We start from the raw sequence: 6704 nt of genomic DNA on the forward strand, positions 1-6704 counted from the left end.
TGGTCTAAATTTTACTACTTAAATAAAGACTATTAGGATGACAGGGTTTTGTGTCAAAACTCAGTTTGATGTTTATTTATTTAAATTTATATATCACCCATCTCACTGACAAGACAAAAGGAGATCAGGATTGGAGTAAAAAAGAAAATAAATTGGGTAAGCTCACAAACCTAAAATCATAACACTCTTGTTGATAAGCCTATATCCCACCCAGGAGGAAATATACACTTCTTTGATACTTCTCATGGGATAAAAATGCTCATGGGTATACCTTTTAAATTTTAAATTTCATCTCTTTTGGGAGAGTGCATTTGGCTAAGCATCATCTTTGTGCTAATGAATTTTTCAAGTTGCAAGTATAATGGCTTTTAAAATCTTAGTTAGAGTAATTGAATAGACATTTGTTATTAATGATATTGTTAATGGCAGTAGATATTATATTGAGGATATGCTAGAACAATGATTTTTATCTTTTATTTTTAATGGTTTAAGTTCATTTCAGCAGTAGATCTCAAAATGTTTGGCACACTTTTTCTTGTTATTGGAGCTATCAATTTCATTTGTCATGTACATAGAAGCAATTGCTTTTTTCCTTATGTGTTTTTGAGGAAGCATACCTATCTTCTTGAACTTGTTCTTCTACAGGATAAAGTTTGTTGACAAACTTTTTGGGTCAAATTAAAAAAAAAGTTTGCCATTTCCTTATTCCTTTCTAGTTATTTTGTCATATAGTTATTTCTCATCAAACATAAGATTGAAGGTGATATCAGTAACTTGAATTCCATGAAATAAGTGTTATTTGACCATAAGGTTATGAAAGTTGCATTTGAAAATTTGTTCCTCCCTATATAAAATCTCACATTTGAATTTTATATGCAGTTTTATATATGTGTGTGTGCATATGCTAGATCTGTTGATTTATTATGCAAACATGACAGTTGAAAGTTGGGACAAAATATATTTATTCTTAGAGATATTAATGGGAATGTGTTGTTAAAAGTCAGAAAGGATCTGGACAAGGAACCCAGTTTTTTTGTGCAACAGTTACAATTCTTAGGAAAATTATAGAAAGGAACATAAAAGTTATGGGAGGAGTTAAAGGTTGAACTTGAAAGCAGGAGGCAGTAAAATATGTTTTATACTTATAGAGGAGTTGTTTCCTTCTTCATATGTATAGTTAATGAAACTATGAAAATAGGCTTTGAGTTTTGTACTATTTCTTCTCCCATTGTTTCTCTCCATCAAACTCTAATTCAATGTATCAAAAATTTATATATTAGAGCATGGATTAGGAGGAACAAATTCCACATTCATCATTAGCGTCTGTGCTGGTGGAACCATTGAAAATTTTAGTTCACCAAAATTTGAAATATTGCAGATTCCAAAACTTTGTTGTAATAGTTATAAATAATATTTGATAAATATATTGATAAGTTGATTGGACTGAATTATGACTATCTTGAAATAAATATATTTTAAACAATGATTCCTTCTTGAACCATAAAATCATATGATAATCATGTATTCTATTAACAAGAGTGTAACATATTATCAAGGACTACAATTCCACCAGAAGATTGAGTTTCTAAACTTGGCATCCCATTGATCAGGGATGTGCTGTTATTTCATAAACATAAATCTGTTAGAATATTCTATATTCTGGATTATGCATTCCTTTGATTTTGTTGAAAAGATGAATCACAGAAAAGGGCTTCACAATTTGCCATGAGTGAAGCAATGAGACTGCATACAGCATCATATTTGCTATCAGCAAAATGTGTCAGCTCTGTTTTGTTCTTTTATTGTTTCTTTTTACACCTAGCTTTCTAGTCAAAAAACACTCAGAGCATTTTCTATACAATATAGGTTTAAGTAACATAGACAGTTGCTGCCTTTTAAAAACCTTAGCCCAGTTATTTTTCAGATCTTTCAAAGATGCTCATAGACCTTTGAAATCTAGCAGCGGAACCAATCTGACTGTAGACTTGCTTTCTTTGTTTTTAAAAGGAAAGTCAGAAGTCTAGCAGAGACATATACACAAGAGAAATATTGAAAATAAAATTCACTTTTGTATCAGAAACCTCCATGAACCAGAGGCTGGCAGAGTCTTCTCAAAAACAGCGGAATGCTCCTAAATTCCTAAACTGGGAATCTAGTTGAACAAGGATGAGCTCATCAGTATATTTTTCCCAAGCCAAAGTCCCTCACATCTCTTCTAATCCAAGGTCCACAAACATAATACTGGAGATTATGAGCCAGCAGTGTGCAGCAGCTGCGAAAAAGCCAACACAGTTATAGGCTGCATAAACAGAGAGATAGAATCAAGATCACGTGAAGTCTTAATATCACTTTATAATGCCTTGGTAAGGCCACCCTTGGAATACTGCATTCAGTTTTGGTCGCCATGATGTAAAAAAGATGTGGAGACTCTAGAAAGAGTGCAGAGAAGAGCAACAAAGATGATTAGAGGACTGGAGGCTAAAACATATGAGGAACGGTTGCAGGAACTGGGTATGTCTAATGTAATGAAAAGAAGGATTAGGGGAGACATGATAGCAGTGTTCCAATATCTCAGAGGTTGCCACAAAGAAGAGGGAGTCAAACTATTCTCCAAAGCACCTGAGAGCAGAACAAGAAGCAATGGGTGGAAACTAATTAAGGAGAGAAGCAACTTAGAACTGAGGAGAAATTTCCTGACAGTTATAACAATTAATCAGTGGAATGGCTTGCATCCAGAAGTTGTGAATGCCTCAACATTGGAAGTCTTTAAGAAGATGTTAGATAGCCATTTGTCTGAAATGGTATAGAGTTTCCTGTCTAGGCAGGGGGTTGGAATAGAAGACCTCCAAGGTCCCTTCCAACTCTGCTATTGTATTGTATTGTAAGATTTGGAAGCCGATTAATGGAGGTTCCTCTTGTACTATTAAAGAAGCCAGGTTGGCAAAGTTTCAGAGATTCAGTAACATTTCTGTCAAGTCTCTAGATTAAATCTTCTTTTTGAACTGGATTCAGATCAAATTATATTCCTTCAGAAAATTGAATTGAAGTGATTTTTCTAATTTAATTCAAATGGATTGAATCAGTTTTCTAACTCAAACTCATTAGTCATAGAAAAGCCAGTCTGTATATTCCTATAAATAGGCCTCTTTTAGGCATTATTCACATACATACATACATACATAAATACATACATACACACACACACACACAAACACACAAACACACACACACACACACACACACACACACACACGTATATGTTGTACAGTATGTATGTATGTATGTATGTATGTATGTATGTATGTATGTATGTATGTATCAGCATAACTCTGGAACGCCTGGGCTGTTAAAGAGAGTGAGTGCAATGTCCTAGAGTGGCAATTGTTTGTGATGTCAGTTCTTTCACAGCTTCCTCTGGAAAGCCAGATGTGATGTTTGCCCTCCATTGGACCAATGGAGAAGCAACTGATGGCTTTGGGGCAAAGTGCCAGGATTAAAGACAGAACAGGAAAAAGGAGCACATGGTAGGGGGAAGGGAGAGGGCCGGGATGATGGGAAGCGGGGAAGGGGGAAGAAAGGCCTCTCTCAATGGCTGCCTGTCAGACAAATGCTTCAATGTCTATAAATACCCAGACAATGCCGGGTTATCAGCTAGTAAGGCTAATAAAAATAATAGCCATAGTGTGAGATTGAAATACACATACTGTATACATTTTGCCCACCTCATTCACTTCAAACCTTTCCATCTAGAGGAGAAAAGCCTTGAATTAGGCTCTGTGTTATTTTGAGCACAGTTCTAAATCTCAGTGAAATCAAGGAAACTTAGTACAATTATAATAGCACTAAGTTGTGGGTACAACCTAATTGCAGATTTTTTCTGTAGGGCAGGATGAGGAAGATAGGGTTGGGGTGAATAGCTGGGCTCTCCTATATGCTTTCAATTTTATAACCCTTGAAAAGGGCCAATCAAGACACCTGAGATGTGCTAATATGAAGGAAAGAACCCCTCCCCAAACCTTTATAGCTTACTCCTTTACAGGATATTATTTATTTAATGTGCATGTTTAATTGATGCTATGGGTGTATGTGAGAATAAAGTTCAATTTTATAAAATAAAATAGGATATTTTTTATGATAGAAATCATAATTTCAAAAAGGACAAAATGCTTCTCACTTATTTTTGCCAGCTGGGGAACATTTTTTTTTGAAGTTTCACAAACTCATGACATGAATATTAGCTCTTCCTGCTACTTGAACCATTAATTCTCTTGAGAACATATTTGCTTCCTGATTATTTGGAACTCTTGAGTTTTTCACTCAAGCTTCTAAGAATTCCATCTAACACCTTTTCTAAGTCATTCACTCTGACTCTGCATTTTCTCATGAAGATTCACTGTTCTAATCTCTAGTCACTGTTCATGTCTGATATCATTTAGCATTTCCATTTATTTTTCTTTCTCTCTCTAAGACTTCAACATTATGTTACTAGCTTCTCCCTCCCCTGAAAACCTGGAATCAGTTGCTAATTTTTCTTGTTCTGTCAAGATTAGACAAACCGTTCTGAATAAGCCTACTTTGTTTTCCCAAGGGAGTTTGCTTGAAATAATCCAGTGTTTATTTTTATTCAAATTCTCACAGTACTACAAGGTTTCAGTGATTTCCTGGGATGTTTCTAGTTTTTTTCCACCAGGCCAAAAGGCTATTCTCAGAGGTAGCTCCTTCATGTAAACCTAAAAATGGAACTTTCCCACATTACAGATTACTGGAGAGTTGAAAGTTCACTCGTCTGTCTCTCAGGAAAGTCAAGGAAAAAACATACAGTACAGGCATTTCCCATTCCACTTTCTGAAGAAAAGTGCAGCTCAGTCCTTAACAAGAGCAAACGATGACTGAACAGAATATTGTTGAATAGAATCCATTTTAAAGCATCTCCGTTATATACAGCTTGGTTCTATGTAAAGCCTTGAATCCCTCATTTTAAAATTTATTTTTAATTTTTTTAGAAAAACTGACTATCCATCAATATCTTACAGTATGAGTGCTGTAATGTTTGTAACAGATGAAAACTAGTGTTGCCGTTTTTAAGACTGAAATACTCAGCATTGTAGCAAGCACAGGTATCCAAAACCTGTATTTGCCATGGAGTATAAATGTTCAGGGGAAAGACTAACTTTTTAGGGGAATATATGCAAGAAGCAAGACAAGGGGAATTCAATATGTGCTGCATCGGAAATATTCTCCAGATCTCTCCCCCTCCCCCAATTATTTCTCCCTTCCAAAACCAGAAAAATCTAGATGGAACAAAAACATCCTACTGAGGCATTTTCATGGGAGAATGTTCTGAGAGAATGCCTTGACTTGGTGTGCTCACCCACCCTCTCCTTCGCAATGGCCACAAGGAGGCAACCCAAGACTTTTGCTTCTGTTTTCCATTGGCCACAAATTAACCGCAGATCAGGCTACATGTAAACCTTAGAAGTATTATAATTTTTGTTTACCATGCAAGAAAACAAATCAGCTATAAAGTTAAACTGAACTGATTTTTTTTTAAAAAAAATGTGGCTGGTTTTAACAGTGATCAATACAGTTCACGATTTGTCCATGACAGATGTAAGACTAAAATTGGCTTAGACAAAAACAGAAGCTTATTGATCTACCAAATATAATAAGGAAAGGGGACAGTTAAGAAACTGGAGGTTCATTCAAAAACCTTTCACTCTTGCATCCAAACCAGGTCAATGCATGAAGGATTTACCACACTGGCCAAACATTCAAAACATCTCTAATTAAGATTAACACATTCATAAGATACACAGAAAAAACGTAAATAACTAATATACTGTATGGAGTCCAATTTACATTGCACATATGTGCAAAAGCAAATTACTCACATATTTGCCGAATCATGGGTAAAGTAATCTGCTACTGCTATTTCTTAGGTTAATATGGGATTAACAGCTCTATTTCCCCAGTGGGATTGCACAGTGTGCTAGGCTGTAATGAAGTTTTTTTTAAAAAAAAATTCTGGGCTAGAATAACATAAAAAAAAATAACCATTATAGTTTCTAAATCAGTGTTAATGAACTGATGACATGGATATCAAAGGTGACACGCCATGACGTTTCAGGTGGCAGCCTTCACTAGCACCTGACAACAGCTCTTCTCAAAAGCACACCCTGATCTTGTATGATTTCCAGAGGCTGTGAAGGCTGTGTGAGAATGGCGTGTGGTCTCTTGAAATCTCCAGACTTTCTTGAAGTCACAAGAGAGGGTCATGTTCTCACATAGCCTCTGGAGCATCTTAAAATCACACAAGAACAGGGTGTGCTTTCCCGCAGTTTTCGAATGCTGCAGAGGCTGTGGAAGAGCATTCTCCAAAGATGCTTCAGTACTAAAGGTCTTGTGTGACCCACAGAGGCCTCTCAGCAGAAAAAGAACACCATCTAAAGGCAAATGGCATGTGGCAGACCCTGGGAAGTGCTGGGTCGCAGGGGCAATTGCACTATTTCCCAAGGTTCACACATCTTGGGAAACATCATGAGACAACCTTTTTTGAGTGACAGCAGTGGCTCTGCGCTGGAAATTCAGAACTGGGTATAGGGGCAGCCTTGGTGCTGCTGCCAAGTACCACTGTTGAGCATAGCCTAGATGCTCAGGAGTTGGAGGGGGGGGGCAGAATTGTTTCTCTTTTGTTTGGGAGTGGG

The sequence above is a fragment of the Thamnophis elegans genome, chromosome 3 (genome assembly GCF_009769535.1).
Source record: "Thamnophis elegans isolate rThaEle1 chromosome 3, rThaEle1.pri, whole genome shotgun sequence".
Classification (NCBI taxonomy): domain Eukaryota; kingdom Metazoa; phylum Chordata; class Lepidosauria; order Squamata; family Colubridae; genus Thamnophis; species Thamnophis elegans.